At 37.8% G+C, this 18,787-nt stretch overlaps 1 long non-coding RNA gene and 1 pseudogene across 1 annotated transcript; both read right to left on the reverse strand.

The window, feature by feature from the left end:
* Nucleotides 1–3,177: 3,177 nt before the first annotated feature.
* LOC104887217 (NAP1-related protein 2-like) lies at nt 3,178–7,019 on the reverse strand (annotated as a pseudogene).
* A 7,427-nt stretch (nt 7,020–14,446) lies between these two features.
* On the reverse strand, nt 14,447–18,369 carry LOC125494794 (uncharacterized). Its single transcript, XR_007271037.2, has 2 exons — nt 17,777–18,369; nt 14,447–14,603 (listed from the first exon to the last, which is right to left on the reverse strand). It is a non-coding gene; the product is annotated as an uncharacterized LOC125494794 (long non-coding RNA).
* Between the last annotated feature and the right edge of the window lie 418 nt (nt 18,370–18,787).

Here is an 18,787-nt window from a genome sequence, read left to right on the forward strand (position 1 = left end):
AATAAGATCTACATTTAAGATGTTCATAATTATAATTGTAACAGCCCGATACCCGAGCTGCTAGCTAAACACACTTAATATCCACTAATCACAATCAATGCTTAATAAGCCTCGAATTAAATATTTACTCGCAGTGGAAACATAACCTATGAAATGATCCTGGACTTGTGGGTTATTGGCCCAGAAAATAAAATTCTTTATAAAAAACTTCAATTACATAGTCATTCAATCTCAAATTCCATGACAAAAATCCATATTGTAAGTCATTCTAAATAAACTTTTCTATACACAAACTTAGATATCAGACTTTATCCCATAGTACACAATTCGAATCATAACTTTGCTCTCAGCTCGTCTGACTCCCAATGCAATCCTGCAACAAAGTTTGACTCTGCTACCCACCAAGTGACAGGCCATAGAAATGACAACACTATCAGCAAAGCTGAGTATACACTGTGTAATAGAAAATACAAGTTTAGGTGTATTTTGAAAACTAACACATAGTTATAATAACAAATAATCACATTCAACTCAGTTACTATAGTTTCCCAAAATCAGCTCGTTTGGCATGAACGCGAATGGAGAGGGGTACTTCGCAGTACCAGCTGTCTCCAAATTGTGGAGGGTCGTCATCCCACCTTTTATTGTTCTACTTGCAAGTCTTAACCGGACATGTCCTATAATGCTAGGAATTCGCCCATCCTGGACGGCAACAGTTAGGGACTCTACCCGCCCTAACTCGGGTGCATGTTCATGCCTCACTTTCATATTTATAATATAAGATATTTGAGGATTCATACTTTAATCCTCAATACTCAAAACTCTTATAAACTCATTCTTAATACTCATAACTCTTATCAACTCCTTTCAATTACCCTTACTTTGATAGTTGAGAAGATTTAGGGTTTTCATACTTGAAACTAGTTTTTAATATAATAACTTTAATGACATTAGCTACATCGACTAGCATCCCAATTCCATAATCCTTAATACATAATGAGAATTCTAATTATAAAACTAAACTAACTAGACTTAACTCACAACCTTCAACTAGATCAAGAACAACAACAACGCACTGCCACAACAACAACAACAAACAAACAACGAGCAATAATAACAACCCAATAACATCCACTACAACAATTCCACAACAGCCACCACAACTACAACAACCATCACAACTACAACAATAATAACATCAACCATAACAACAATCATAAAGCAACAACACCACCACCACAACAGAGGGGACGAAAAATAGAACAGGTTACCAACACAGTCGCAGCAATGACATAACAAGAGTACCACAACCACCACAGCAAAAACACAACAATTAATTCCCAATTTACAAATTATCAACCTTTAACATTCAAGATACTTAGCTTTCAATTCAGAACCAACTATAAGTTCAATAACACTAGCTACACCATATAACTAGCATCCCACTTCATAACCATAATTCCAAACTCTTAATTCTAAATTCTGTAAACTAATTCTACATATCATTGGATCATATAACTAACCACAACTAGCAACAACACTTCACCACGACAATGCCTCATCAAAAATATAACCTCAAGCACAATAACAGAACAACAATAACCCAACAACACTACTATAACAGAGCAACAACAACAATAAAACTCCACAACAACTCCACAACAAAAACATCATAACAACTCCACCTCAATCATCACAATTACTCCACAAGTCCATGTACTAAACACATTCCATTTAGAAGCATAATCGTAATGACTTAGTGTATAAGTGTTGTTTAGGTCAAATAAAACATCTCTAATGAACCTTAGCATGCTATATCCATGTTATATACTCAATATACACATAATAAAATACACATCATAAGTAAATTCATTTCATAAGCATGCTTTACACTAGAAAAAACAATCACTTAATTATAGGTATGGAAATCTCTAGATTAAAACCAAACTAGTGTGTACCTTCACTAAAGATGCTTAAGTCAACGAAACTCCTTAATCCAATTGATTAACTACTCCTACAGCTTCCCCTGAATATATAAAATGCTAAAGATTACTTTCAACAAGCTTTTAGATATGAAAAACTAAGCTTAAATACAAGAGGTGTAATTTGTTGAACTTACAACAAGTTATGTGATCTTTCAGCAAGGTTTTCTATATGAGTTTAAGGTCTAAACATTGGAACCAAAGCTTGAACTACTTTTTATGGGTGTCCAAGAGGAAGAAATAAGAGAAAAGAGAAGAAAACCCAGAACAGGCTTTTATAGGCTGATCGGGCGGTACCCCCAGGGGAGGGAAACATCTTCTAGGAGAGGTCGGTTTCTTGGAGTTTCTTGGTGATTCTTGCTTGAGGTGTTAGCCTTAGGTGTTTGCTTTCATGCATACAAAGGGTTTTGAGAGATCGACACATAAGTAGTTGCTAAGCAGCTTTCTTTGAGCATAGGTATGAGCTGTAATTTCAGCTGGCCAGTTTTTACAATGAAAGCAATTTACCCTATTGAGCCACGTAATTCATGGGCATAAATGACCATTTTAACCTTAATACATCCCAAGCATGTCATATATCAAGTTTGGTTAGATTCTGAGCTCGGATTCAACCTCGAAAGGCTCTTTAACTAGAAGTTCATCGTTACCCGATAAAACAATCTCCAAAAGATTTTCACAATATTAATGTTTAAGGCTCGCAAGGACTTTCTAACTTATCTATTGGTTCTGAAAGCCTTCTTAGCAATAATAATAGTGATAGTTCTTATCCTCTTTGACCTTTCTTAACCATTAAGAATGATAGTGCCTATCCTCCCTGACCTTTCTGAACCATTAAGAATGATAGTGCTTATCCACAAGCTTTCTTAACCACTAAGAATGATGATGCTTATCCACAAGCTTTCTGAACCACCAAGAATGATGGTTCTTATCCACTTTTAGCTTTTAAATAAAGGTTCTTAAAAATAGGGTTATTACAATAATGAAATATTTAGATACTAAACTGTTGTATAAAGTTCCTATAAAGAATAATATGAAATATCAAATCATGAAGCTAATAACAAAATAGGGGCCAAAACATTATAATAACATGGTTTGATGTCAATTTTTTCTTCTAAAGCCTTTTAATGCACCCATATAATTACTATTCTAACTCAAGGCTGTAAATCACTAGACTAGAGGGAGAGAAACTGCCCCTCTATGGTTGTCTAAATTGTGATATATCCGATATAAGTAGGTTGCAATGTACCAAGCCTCTCTGCTTCGTCATCTCGCCCTCTTTCTTCTCAAAATCCTCTTCATCAGCCTCCTGTAGCAAATACAAAACTCAATCATATAGGTGATGATGTACGAAAATTATCAAACACGAGCTCGAAAAACCCAAACAAAAATAACTGTAAGAAAAATAGAAATGTGATTGAACAATTACATTGTTGAAGTAGGTGAGAGGGTTAGGCCATAGGTCCTCCTTGATGATTTCAACGACCTACAAATTTATCATCTATCTTAACATAAATTGCGAAATTATAAGGAGAGTATATATTGATCTATTCTTGTAACTCTCAGCAACTTGCCCAAAAGAGTCGCCAAAATAACCCCACTAACCTCATCGTGGATGTCATCATCATTGTTCTGAGTTTCACTGAACTAGGTGAAGAAGCTCCAAGGATATAGAAAAGGAAAAGAAAACTTTAATGCACTTGCTTCATAAGCAAAACCACACTTCACAAGAAGCAAAATATTCTAAATGTTGGGGCAAAAATGAAAACATTTGGTTCATGGCTAACATAGAAAACATGTACTGTTTAAAAACTAGTGACCAGTCTCGAAAAAACATTAAGCTTATTTGTAAAGCAATCAAAGGAACTCCAAAATAAGCTGTGAAAGCAGGAAATGTGTCTTATGAATTGAAACATAATTTAGTTCAGATAGGAGTCGAGAAAAACTCAAGTGCCTCTAAAAGCCTAAGGCTCAAACCATCAAATGATCAACTGATAGAGCCAATCCAAGAAACTTGCTGATGCCATTGAAAGACACTAATCACGGAAATAGTTTTCCTCCTTAAGTAGTTACAAGAATACCATCTTGTTCAAAGTCATCATTTCATCGATGGGGTGGTTTTCGTCAAGCCAAGTCAAGCCCAAGCTCGGCAAGCTCAGATTACTTAGTAAAGAATAGACGGCTTCATGCATTGAATGGAGATCACTTTGCAATGAAAGCTCAAGCATGGACTAGGCTTTGCCAAGGTAGAGGTTAAGGATGGGAAGGAAGACTAGATCACTATGTTTACCCAAGGTGCACAATTTCAACTACTAGATGGATTAGCAGCATGCCAGTAGCCAAGTACAATAATGAAATATCAACCCATACACATCTGACAGTCCTTAAAGAGTAAATAATAGATGGCTTCAGGCATTGAATGGAGATCACTTTGCAATGAAAGCTCAAGCATCGACTAGGCTTTGCCAAGGTGGAGGTTAAGGATGGGAAGGAAGACTAGATCACTATGTTTACCCAAGGTGCACAATTTCAACTACTAGATGGATTAGCAGCATGCCAGTAGTCAAGTACCCATAATGAAATATCAACCCATACACATCTGACAGTCCTTAAAGAGTAAGAATAGATGTTTAAACATGCTATAAGCTTTGTTATACATGTGCTATGTATGAAAGGTAACACAATTCCAATAGAAGGTTCATGTATAGAGCCTCAGTAGAATAACAGCAGGAATCACAATAGAGAAATCATAAGCAAACCATGTGACGAGAATTCAGATTGAGGGGAAATGCTGATAAATAGAGCTTTGCATACTCACCTAAACTTCTCCTATCTTTTATACCCCCACCTTTTTCCTATATCTCACTCTCTCTTTACCTCCTTCCTCTCCCCCATCTGGAACATTCACCCATATACTACGACAAATAGACAAGACTAAAGAGCTTAATCCTGCAAACAATGTCCACCACTCAAAAATGAAAAGCTAAATTCCATAAACCATGTCTACTACTCAAAATTTCTCAAGCAACAATTAACATGCAAAACAAGCTAACTTTTGGGATCATTACACTTCACAAGTATTCTAATTTAAGGAATAAATATAAGATATATTCAATTAATCTCTAGTTTGGGATTGACCCCATAGATCATTAGCTGAAAATCTACCTATTCTCAATGTGAGCTCTCTTGTTCCTTTTCTTCTCATTATCTACACCATTCGGGATTCCCTGCACATATTCGGATGCCAAAGTCAAACATTCCATCAGAGCACATCAAGCAATGAAGCAACCTCAAAAGAGAGAGAGAAAGACCACTTACCATGCCTTCCTTCCACTTAATAGAAGTTGTAGTCACTTTGGTAGTCCCTTCATCAAGAAATGTGAATGTCTTGGTAAGCTATGTATCTTCAAATCTGAATGTCTTGGTAAGGATCCGGGCTGAAATTCTGGATGCAAAAAGCAGTAGTTTGCGATAATGAGAAAAGATTGGTATATATCATCTGAAATCCGGACATTGTCCAAATGATGCAACTTCGAATATATGATACAAAGACTTATAAAGGTAATGGAATATCCTGATTTCACATCTTTAGAATCTTCCACCTCGATAGAAGTTAGATGCTTAAATACCTACACAATAAACAATAAGCAAAGTCAAATAATATAATCATGTATACCCAAGTTCAACACTTTTCATGACGAGAGAAACTTTTCATAAAAATCATGTATACACATAAGTAGATGAGTGGTGGTAATGATATTAAGATAATGTTAACAAGAAGAAAATGAAAGGAAGAGGGGGCTTTCTTAAGCAACTTAACTGCTGAAATTCCAAGAATTGGATTATGACAACATGCTGGCACAACAGAGGCAACTTATGAGAAAGGAGCCAGAGAAAAGCGCCCCGAACATCTCAATAGTGGCGAGAAGCAACAGCTTTGCAACCTCCAAACTTCCAAAATTAGCATAAATAAAGGCGAGTTAAAAACCTTAAAAGTGTCAAGAAGATACCTTAGGGAATAGAAGACCTGGTCCACTAGTTGAGTTGATCAGAAGCACTTCCACAACCTTCTTAGAATCTATTCCATCACTTTCATCAAAACTTCTATATCTATAAGGCATACACATGTCAATAACTTTCTAGTTAACATTTGCAGATACTCTGAAATCCATGAATAGAACTGTTCATAAATTTTAGCATATCCAAGAGACGTTTAAGGGATTACACGAAACCATATGAGATTAGGGGAGGGGCCGGGGGGGATGTGATCAGTCAAGAATTGGACTCATCTAAAGCATGTTGTCTGATGTACACTAGTGGAAAAATAAGGAAGGGTTGCGGTCAAAAAAGCCCTAAGAGCTGCGTTTTTTGCCAGCAACCCTTTCCATAGCAGCCCTTCAAAACAAAGGGATGGTGTTCAGGCCAAAAACGCAGCCCTTCGTTGCTTGAAGGGCTGCGTTTTAGGCTTGAACCACATCCCTTCTTCAAGTGAAGGGCTGCGGTTTTAAGCCTAAAACGCGGCCCTTTGAGATACGCAGGGATGCGTTTTAGGATTAAGGCTGCATCCCTTTGTATTCCTTTTTATTTAAAAAAAATAAATCTGCCAGCCCTGCACTCCCCCCCGCCCTGCACTCGCCCCTTGCCAACTGCCAGCAGCCCCCACACCCACCCCAGCTGCCCCCTGCCCTGCCCACCCCAGCCAACAGCCCCCACACACAGCCCCTTGCCCTCCCCACCCCAGCCAGCAGCCCCCACACCCAGCCAACCCCAGCCAGCAACCCCTACCCTGCCCACCCCAGCCAGCAGCCCCCAGCCCTGCTCACCCTAGCCAGCAGCCCCCCACACCCAGCCCACCCCCTGCCTACCCCCCACACCCAGCCCTGCACCCCCCCCCCCCGCCAGCCCTACCCACACCCAACCCACCTGCACTTTCCCCCTGCCAGCCCTACCCACACTCAACTCGGGTACTATAGGTGGATCAGGCTGGCTAGGTGTAATACCACTACCCTTCTTGAATGCACCAAAAGTCGGTAAACCCATTTTTTCCAAAATGGCGTTGAAATTTCTGTGTCATCTTCTCTTTGAGCTCGTCCCGAATTGCAGCTTTCATAGCCTCTACATCTACTGACGCTGCCGAATTCACACTACTTGCACTCGTTTTTGTCGTTGTAGTGTATTGATCACCATATACCTTTCTCAAACCGAGGCGGACACCTCCTACGCCCCTCACGCGTCCACTATGGTCCTTTCCTAAAGTTTCGTGCAATGCATCAATGTGTCTTTTAGGAGTGAACTCACTAGTTGCCTCTTTTTCCTTCAAGCCAATCTACATAAGGAGAAGAGAGAAATACTCGTGAGCGCACAAGTTATATTATATATATACCTTATATAACCATATAATCTGTACATACAATGGCGTTGGCTATCTGTTGTGTTCCGGGATCAGGCAAGACTCTTTTTCCCTTTGCATCAACCCCATGCATCGAACACCACCAATCGAGGACTCTATTTGGTTGCCAAGGCTGTACAACTGTCGTCGTTGAGCTAGTACCCGTTGTCGTTGTCGACCCTATTGTGGGGTAATGGCCAAACATCCACTTCTCACTCGCCTCATTGTACGAATGAGCACCCAAATGATGATAATACTTCGTAGCTTTTGCACTCGCGCTACTTTTCTCACGAGTTGCCTAAAACACACAATTATAAACAAAGGTTAAGTATGGTGTTATACAATAATACTAGATCTAAGTGTATTAAATCTTAATAAAATATTCTTATATAGCTTATGGGATTTTTTTTTGGCAATAAATGATTCTCACTCTTCAGGTTTGATAGTTTTCCATATCTGAAATGGTAATTTGGATGGTCCAGATGATGTTTCCGATGAAGCCTCAGAACCGGCTTGTGTTTCTCCGCCGTAGATGTTCTTCTTCTTTGTACCTACTACTTTTCTTCGCTTAGTGATCCACCCAGACACTAACTTAGCCTTGAAATCTCTGAATCTCTGGGCAACCGCGGATAGAAATACATTCTTCTTGACTTCATCAACTTTGATATTGAATTGATTCTACAAAAAACGCAGTTTACAAATTAGTAAATATTACACATATATTTAACTAAATAATTAAGAATCTAAACGTTATTGTACGTGAAGCTTACCATAGTATCTTCCTATAGACACTTCTTCAACCCCTCGGGCACCTATTTTCATGAGTGCGGAATGGAGAGTTTATGCATGCAAGTGCCAACTTGCATGCCATCCTTTTGACGCCACTTTCCACAAGGTTGACCCATATTATCGTACTCCAAAGTCATATTTGTGTGTTTCCCTAATGACTTTGTAGGTCCCCTTCCTTTTCCCTTTTTCGTCGCCAATGACTTCCTATGCATTTGGGCATTTATTTCTTCACGACGAGGTCGAACCAATTTACCCCGTTCCTTTCTCGCATCGAAAGACTCATCCTCGGTAGTGTGTTCAGCACTCGTGCTGATATCCATATGCACCTATGCCAACTCCCTGAAATTGTACAAATATACGCATTAATATAAAAAAAATTAAAATTCACATTGCCACTAGGAGGATGGGGCAGTAGTGAGGGGAGGAGAGGGGCAGTAGTGGGGGAGGAGAAGGGCAGCAGTGGGGAGGAGGGGAGAGGGTTGTGTAGGGGCAGCAGTGGGGGTGTGGGGAGCGGTGTGTAGGGGAAGCAGTGAGGGTGTGCAGAGGCAGCAGTGGGGGGAGGGGGATGTGCAGGGGAGGCAGTGGGGTGTGGGGAGGGGTGTGCAGGTACAGCAGTGGGGGTGTGTAGGGCGGAGTGGGGGTGTGGGGAGGGAGCTGTGCAGGGCAGTAGGGGGTGTGTGGGAGGGGTGTGCAGGGGTAGCAGTGGGGGTGTGGGGAGAGGGCTGTGCAGGGGCTGCAGTGGGGGTGTGGGGAGGGGTGTGCAAGGGCAGTAGTGAGGTGTGGGAAGGGGATTGTGCAGGGGCATCAGTGGGGTGTGGGAGGGGGCTGTGCAGGGTAGTAGTGGGGGTGTGCAGGGGCAACAGTGGGGGTGCGGGGAAGGGGTTGTGCAGGGGCAGCAGTGGGAGTATGGGGAGGGGTGTGCAAGGGCAGTAGTGGGGGTGTAGGGAGGGGGCTGTGCAGGGATAGCAGTGGGGGTGTGGGGAGGGGTGTGCAGGGGAGGGGGAGGGCTGGCAGCAGTGGGGGGAGAGGAGGGGCACCCTCTTGCAGCCCCTCCTCTCATTGCTGTCAACCACCCCAGCACCCAATCATCCCCATAGCCCATCCCAGCAGCCCACCATGGCAACCCCCACCCCCACCCAAAACCTCCCTTCGACACAAAAAAACCGATTAAATTGCAATGATATATTTGCAAGTTTTTGAACGTAAGAATTAACTTTAAATATCTATATTTAATAATGTAAAAAGTGTGCACATAATTGACAAACTAGTGGATGTAGCTAATTATATCACGATATTCCACCAAATGTAGCAATCATCACAAATGTGGGACATCAACTTATCCCGAACTTCATATAATTCGTCTGTGGTGAAGGCCCTCAAACTTAGTGTGTTATATATAAACCTTGCAAAACAACCAAGGAATAAACACATAATATAAGAATTCAATCATTTACCGTCGTTAGTAGTTCTAAAAATGACTTACACCTTCCTGAAGTTCAATCATAAACAAATGCAAGCCTAAAACTCTATACACTAGTTATATTATATCTCATATTATCATATTCAAAAAGAAAATGGAGTTAAATAACTTGAGAAATAGGAATTCGACGCGAAAAAGGCAAAAATAGGCCTAAAATCACATTTATATTCCCGATGTACAACCAACAACAAATGCAAGCCTAATAATCTACACAATGGTTACATTATACCTCATATTATCATGTTCAAAATGAAATTGGGGTTAAATGACGCAATAAGAACGAATTGGATGCGAAAAGGCAAAAATAGGCCTAAAATGCCCTTTTCGTTCCCAAAATTCAACCTAAAACAATTGCAAGCCTAAAATCTACACAATAGTTACATTATGCCTCATATTATCATGTTCAAAATGAATTTGGGGTTAAATTACTCGATAAATACGATTTGGAAGCGTAAAAGGCAAAAATAGGCCTAAACTAACATATACTAATAAGTTACATACCTTCTGAAGATCATCGACGTTAGTGCAACGGTTGACGATAACGAACATGTACCTCAGCACGTAATAGCCACATGCAGATCCATCATCTTGTTGTGGACACTAAATGTTCACCAAAGGATGCTAACAATGACATTCATGTTAGATGTGTAGTATGTGGCTAAAAGTGTTTATATATAAGGATAAATAAATTAGTCATGTTACCTCGACTGATATCCAAACAAGAGCTTTTGATGCTCAAAGTCCTGTTGCACTAACATGCTTCATCACACTACATCAATATTGTAACACCCCAGAATTTCAAAGCGGAAAAGAAAGAAATAGTAATAGTATTAATAGGACGATGGCGGGAACATCGTCTTCTGGGAATGTCACTACTACAAGAAATGCGTTTAAAATAACTAAGTGATAAACCAACATAAGTAAATAGTATAAATAAATTAATTGAATTAGTGTAATATCTAAAAGAGAAAACTAACTCTTCAACTAACTAAAAGTCTAGGCCTAAAACATCTAACATTTTAATGCTCTCATCTCAACCCGTGCCCCAAACCAAAGAAGATTCCCATCAACATATCCTGCAAAATATACAACAAACATCCACAATCAGTGGGGAGTAACTAGCAGTTCTCTCAGCCCAAATAGGAACAAATGATAAACTTAAAGAAATTAGAAGCAACGCCAAAGACATACATCACCAAGATAACATGCTCTCAATGAGGTACAACAAGTCATAAGCAACAAATGAGAAAGCTCAATGTTAAACAAATCCCAGTCAACCCATGCAACAAATGCGGTCAAACAAGTTCAAACACAACAGACCATGCTGTCTGTGAGTAGACTCATTGGACCATGCCTCCCAAGGCCTACGTTGCATATTCGAGGACCATGTCGCCCATTCCGAATAGCAAAACTCAACGAATCATACCACCTGTGAGTGAACCAATGGACCACATCGCCCAAGGTTAAGTAACCAATTCCTAGGACCATACCGCCCTTAGGATAATCAAACACAAATTCCTAGGACTATGCCGCCCTTAGGATCATCAAACCCAAATTCTTAGGACCATACCGTCCATAAGATCAATCAAACTCAACAAAGTACAAAGTATACACGACAAGGTATACACAAAATCCATCTAATTCAACATTCAAATGTATACACAGCAAGGTATACAAGCAAATCGAATCCAACTAACCAACAAGGTTCAAATGTGAGTAAACGTGACAAGACTAGGTATAGGTCCTCAACATACTCCAAACCAAACAACCATAGGCTACCCAACAAAATAGGGCACATACCCTTAACATAATAACTCAAAACAACCCAAACATACTCAAACATGCTTAACATACATGCACCATTTCACAAACGAAATGCCTCGTCAGGAAAACTGACGAATAGGAGATGGCGCTCCCTTGTGGAGCGGGCGCTCCAGGCAGGAGCCGGCGCTCCAGACAGGAGCCGGCGATCCTCGAGAGCTGCTACTGCTTGTGGCTTGCGGGTTGTGCTCGTACGCCATTGCCTCGTCCAAAAAGCTTACATTCAGTCTCAAGTATCCAAACCAACCCAAATTCACATCAAACATAACCAAGTAAAGACCCTAGCATGAGGCTAAACATCATCAACAACAACCAAATACTCAAATCTCCAATAAATAATCAAAGTTACTCCAAATCAATACAACAACAAAAGCATCAAATTTGACAAACTAACTATCGAGAACTAACAACATGATCATAACAAGATGTTCTATACATGAAACCACTAACAACCATCCTAGTCATGATAATACGTTAAACTACAAGCATATAATCACCTAAGTTCCATCTAGCATGATTCTAAGTTCTCTAACGCGACTCTAACACCCTAAGTTCAAAATCTATTCCCTATCGAACTAGAATAACGCTAGTTACCTGGATCGTCAGGAGTAGAGATGAGTCTAAAGGGATTCGAAAAATATGCGAGCAATCTAATTCCTCCATGAACGATAATTGTAGCAACAAGTCACTAGGCATTTTCTTCTTGAACGTTGAAAACTCTTATTTCGCACTACTCTGTTCCGACTTATGATTCCCGGTTATTAAAAGCTTGGATTCTAAAATGCGCCTGTCAAAGTTAAGAAAAAGATGTTATAAACGTTCTGTCCAAATTTGAAGACGATCTAACGATTAGATCTCCGGCTACGGTTATTTTCGTGAAGGTGTGACAGGAAAAACCGGGTTGAACATTTCTCTTATTTTTCACTTCTCTTCCTCTTCTCTCTTTTCTTTGAAAATGACGAGGCTTAATGAAGAATGATGTTGAATTTCTCTGATTAAAAATCAAAATTTATTGGCAAGGAAAAATGAAGGGTTTAGGGGCATGTTAATGATGGATTAAATGAGCGGTTACAAGATATTCAAAGGTTAGCTTAATAAGCACCAAAACTTTTCATCTTCCACACCATAATTGCTGATTTTCGGCCAGCATGACACGCCACATGCGATGCAACATTTCATCACCCAAGTCAGTCCAACAACGTTACAAAAACATTGTGCGACAAAACCGGATCCTAAACGCCTAAATAAATAACGAAACTAATATAACCTTTAAAATAAATAACTAACAGCATGAAATAAATGTATATAAATATATCACAACATATAAACATATATACACATTTTCACAAAACGTTCCAAAATAATTTAAATAAGAAATTATTTATTGTTTTAAAAAAATATCATTTTAATATAAATAAACACCAAAAATAAAGGGTTAAAATTACGGGGTGTTACAAATACATTACTATAAGATTAGATGTACTAACTGTTTATATATATAAAGATGATGAATAATGTGTAATATTAATAAATGCGCATATATTGAGTTTCGATTAGGCTACCTATTTAACAATGATTTGATTAATAAGGACCGTGGTGGTTGACGACGCAAAGAATCAAAGTGGTAGATTTCGTTACGTGACAAACATATCGCAAGCAGTGTCCAATGAGCCCTACAACAAGAAAGTATAGTTATCATTAGTCGTAGAACAATTAATAGGTCAATTTAATTATCGAATAATAAAAGTTAAGCGAGTTTAACAAGCATACTTTTCAATATAAGGAGCAAGAATGATCTTATGATATCCAAAACGAGATGATGCTTTGAAACTCATATCGAGATACTCTTCACTTCGGCTTTCTTTTGTAAGCAATTGTCATCTCGTATTATTTTTGGACATAACCAACCAAACATTGACTCATCACTAGATGTTGCAATCAATTCATTGTATAATAACCAGAGAAAACATATTGATTAAAAGAAAACTTACTTATTATGGAAGTTGAATTGAAAACTTACTTATTATGGAAGTTGAATTGAAAACTACTTAAGGCATATGTATATGTATATTTAATTTATATACTTATGTATTACCACATGAATATTTGTATCATGGAAACATTCAACTCTACCCCACATAAGAATTCTTTAATATCAACCTTACAAATGAATGTCGATGAGTCCTCAAAGTGGTGGAATTGTTGCTCCCCCAAAGGAACCTCAATTGTACTATCATTGGGTAAATTGCTAGCGCACTCATGTAACCAATAGCATGGAGTACTAAGGCCTCGCACCACCTCTGGATCGATAATAAGTGGATTCTTTGTCATAGAAACATTTTCCTTCACCACATTTCGTTCACCTTCATCATGTAAACTTGCTTTCTTATCAGGTGAACATGCCTTCTTTCCCTTCCTGTCATGTGAGTCGGCCTTCCCCCAAACCTAGTAATTAGTTAAAAATAAAGATATTACTGACAATCATACGAACTATAAAAGAAAACACGCATATGTATATATATATATATATATATATATATATATATATATATATATATATATATATATATATATATTATATATATATATATATATATATATATATATATATATATATTGTAACAGCCCGGATTTTCCCGACCAGCTTACAAAGGATTAAGCACAGCGAAAGAGATTCTGGTCGAGATAACCTGAACTATTACCATCACACTCACCGAACTACATCGGAGAGTGTGGAACTCGATTCCCAATTCTAATCAAATTGATTAACTATTGCAACTATGCTCTGATTCTCAGACTTTATTCCCATAAATTTCTACTAAAAATCCGGCAGAGTTTCCTTTGAAAATAGGACAACGCTAAAGCGAAAAATAATATGAACTTGTTACAATTTTAATAAATAAAATATTTTCAAATCCCAAAGCTCAACAATCTCAACGCTTTCGCGGAGCAACAACCAGCAGAGAATCAGGAGTACTTAGCTAGCGATTCTTAAATAAAGAAAATATATTATAGAAATTAAACGATTTAACTATTACATGTGGAACGTCCTCACTTTAATAACAAATATAATACTGCACCATCTCGTATCCGCTTCAACTTGTAGAAGATTAACTCACGGCTTCAACCTGAAACATTTAAGATACTGCCACCCACCAAGTGACAGGCCACAGAAATGACAAAACAACATACACATCAGCAAAGCTGAGTACTAAACCCGTAAATAAGAGTAACACATGCTTTGGTGGCTTTTACTTGAAAACGACTCTCAACAGTCATCATAATCACATTGTCATAATATGCATTACATCAACTCATGTTGACAACATACTTATACATCTTTATCTAATTGTTCCTTTTTCTACTACATCGTCATTCACATAATAGCAAACCCAACAACGTGACTTCAAACAATCTTGTAACAAATACATATCTCATATAGAAACTAATTAGTTACCTTTCAACATATCACGATCCCTTATCAGGAATCTAGGTTTACCAACTTTGATATAAGCAATATACTTTACTTCCTTTAATCGATTTCTTAATGGAAATTCACACTTATACTTTCATATTTATCAATCACTTTCTTATATTCTATAAACAACCTCTTATTAAGCAATAAATATCATAACTTCACTATAACGATTCCTTATCGGGAATCCACATAACAGATATGATTCCTTATCAGGAATCCAATATTAGTATCATTTACCATGATATGCCTCCTTATCAGGAAACCGATATCGATATTCATATTCATATACTGAATAAACATTCATAACTTACCTGAGATGATTCCTTATCGGGAATCCAATATCGAATAACTTACCACCATATGATTCCTTATCGGGAATCATATATCGAAATAACTTTCATACTTTGAAATAACATTCCTTTTAACCAGGGGAAAGAGAACGCGGCGGAGGAGACAAAGCTTACACTCCGACAGTGGGGGTCGTCACCCAACCATTCGCTTTACTTTTGGCCAATAACCGTGACTAGTCCGGAGTACACTTTTCCGCTGATTTCATCAGCCATCCACAGGTTTCACATTACCTGATATAACGCCCGATTATCGCCCCACAGAACAATGGGCAGGTTTCCCTGTGGGGCCCAAGGTTCACAGTCCATGGGGCACTGTTCATGTCACCTCATCCGTCGACTCAGACGAGGCTACTTTCCCCTTTTAGCTTCCTTTCGAGTATCGTTCATAACTCAATCACCATTCTTAGAACTATTCCATAGTTATAGTAATCCATGACAATCATTGAACAACAAGCAAGGCTTATTCTTAGAGAGTTATAATCACTTAAGTATTTCGAGGCCAATATAGTTATGCATTTCGATTCAACTCACTTACAATTACAAAACATACTTACCATACAAGTAACCAATCATATTCTGTAAAATACCCAACCGTAGTGACAATAGGTCTCTCAGCTAGAATTAACTAGCGAGAGTTACTAACCCGATTCCACACATCACATACTTTTGCATATAGATAGTTCATATTCTTTTTCACTTCACCGATATCTATGTAGACTCATCTCAATAATGATAATAACCGTTATCAAACACCATCAACAATTATAATAAGTCTCTCTCTTAGAATTAACTAAGGAGAGTTAGCGTAGATTCCACAACTCGAGATTCATGAAACAAAGGTCGATTAGACCTAATCGAATATGGGTCATGTCTTCTCATAAGTTCGATTCCAATAACAACCATTAGTGGATCATATTCTTATTAGTATAGCGAGTCATATTCCCTTCTAATTAGAAGTCATTTCATTGTGTAACTCAAACTACTTTAAAGTAATCCACAAACTTGCACTTAAGTAATCTTACAAACTCAATTCTAATCAATCAATATCGCTTTATTATATTATTCTCTTTATAGTTATCCAACTAAAATATTTTATCAAACACATCTTCACTAATCTAATCCATAGTTAAGTAATCTAACTTTCATACTTTTCACATTATTAAAGTATTAGTTAATCCTTTCTTTGGCTTCATGTGAAGTTAGTAATTAGGTTGACCCATTTAAGCAGTCTACTCAAACTATTCTTCCCCATAGTATCATTGATAACTCTAGTCAGATTTTCATATAACTAATCTTTTATTTATAGACTTACACCCAACCAATGCTAGAACATTTAGCTGTAAGTAGAACACTATCACACACTTACCACATCAATCAACTTATTAATATAGTATATACTTTAACAAAATGATAACGTACATTTAGAATTCTAATTATATATTAGGTATACCACCTTCCACAATTAAGTGAACTTCCAACAACAACGTAGAAACAACTTTCACGTATCGCATAAACAAAATCAATAACATAATTTCATTACTATATCAATCTGGTACCAAGTCGCCTTTAAACGCTAATAAAGACCATTTAAGCCAAAACCATAGAAGTATATCATAATTAACAATGAACTCGAACAACGTACTATTCTAATTGATATCATGAATATTATTTAAGGATTAACAACTTTCTATTATCATTAGAACCAAGCAATATAGATTAACTCTTGATAGCTCACAACATTCCAATTCTTTAACTATTAACAAGTATTTCTCATCTAGTTCATTATATAAAACTAACTCAAATCACTTTTCTTAAATAAAGAATTCATCTCTCAAGAATAATCTAATTACAACTCATTGATTAGCAGACAACTGAACTGACATGTTCACCCTTATGCTAATAACCTTCTAAGAACAATCATGGCTCTTTAAATAACTCTTCGCTTCATAACTCAATTCATGATTTCACTTTAATACTATTAAGTAATAACAATTATCATTTCTTAAGATTATCTAACCAAATAAGCTAATCCAAGGAATACCAATAATTGTCTCTTGTTTCTTCTATTATGAACCATTATCCTAATCATTGGACTCTTCAACCGAGATATAAATTAGTTTAGTTACTTACTAATCCACGTAGTTAGTATAAGGCTTTCATTAAACAAGATAAACTAATATTTAACTCAACTAATTCAATAGCTTATACTCACAACTCTCTTCCAAATCCAATATTACACCAACTTAATTTATCAATTAAGTTTAGGGGCATATCCAATATACATTTACCACCAATAATTTACAATAATTCAATAATACGCTATTTATAAAATCAATCAATATAAACAAAATCTAATTTAATATACAAATTTACCAACAACAATAGTTTAGCCCCATCAATACCACATAAATCAACAACCACAATTCATCATTAACTATCAACCATTATCATGATTCAAAGAAAGGAAATTAAGATCAAAGGGGTTAGTACCTCTGCTCATGAGAGCAGCGAAGAACAGGGGACAAAGGAGTTGAGGGGGAAGGGTTTCGATGCTTCAAGGAACAACGGCGGAGCACCGATGAGCAGCAGTAGGGGCGGTGAGGCGGCGCAAGCTAGCGGTGCGACACGAGCAGCAGCGAACAAGAACAACAAGAGAAGCAAGGAAGAACGAAAGAAGAGAGAGAAAGCAGGGAACTATAGCAGCGGCAACTACAGGGCTGCGGTGGTTCGACGCGGCTCCGGCGAGGCAGTAGAGTCGTGCAGCGACGTTCGTCGAGCATCAAAGCTCCGGTGAGGGCATCAGGCGAGAGAAAATGGCTGGGGGTTGTGGGTTTTGGTTCGCGGACCGAAAGAACAAGGAAGGGGTTCCATCTTGGGTTTGGGGTTTTGGGAGTACCACGGGGAGAGAGAGAAGATTTTGGGGATTTTCTTTGGGGTTTTAGAAATGACGAGGCAAGGAGAGATAAAGATGGGTTTTGTTTCTTTTTGGGCTTGCAAGTCAAAACCGACAAGGGAAATGAAAATAAACCGCCTCTAATTTCCCTATTTGGCCAAATACCACACAACTTAAACTTAAAATTCGAAAATATAAAATAATAACCCCTAATAATAATAAAATTATATATTATAAACACGACAATATATAATTTCACTATTCTAATCTACAAATAAAATAATAATTTCAAAACATAATTAATTAATATATATAATTAACTTTAATAACATTCTTAAAACAGGGCTATTACATACTACCACCCTTATCAAAAGTTTCGTCCTCGAAACTTGCAATATTTATTTCAGAAAACCAAAATCTCAAACTCGCAAGACTAGGCCAGCCTCCATTCTACCATCATCTTTTGGTTCTCTACTTCAACTTGACTTCGAAATCAAGGAGCAAAGAAAATCTCTACTTCGACTTGACTCACAATATCAAGGAGCAAAGAGCAAAAGGGGCAAACTTGTTGGCAATGGATTTCAATCATCTCATTTGCAGAGATCTCG

The sequence above is a fragment of the Beta vulgaris genome, chromosome 2, assembly GCF_026745355.1.
Source record: "Beta vulgaris subsp. vulgaris cultivar EL10 chromosome 2, EL10.2, whole genome shotgun sequence".
Lineage (NCBI taxonomy): Eukaryota > Viridiplantae > Streptophyta > Magnoliopsida > Caryophyllales > Amaranthaceae > Beta > Beta vulgaris.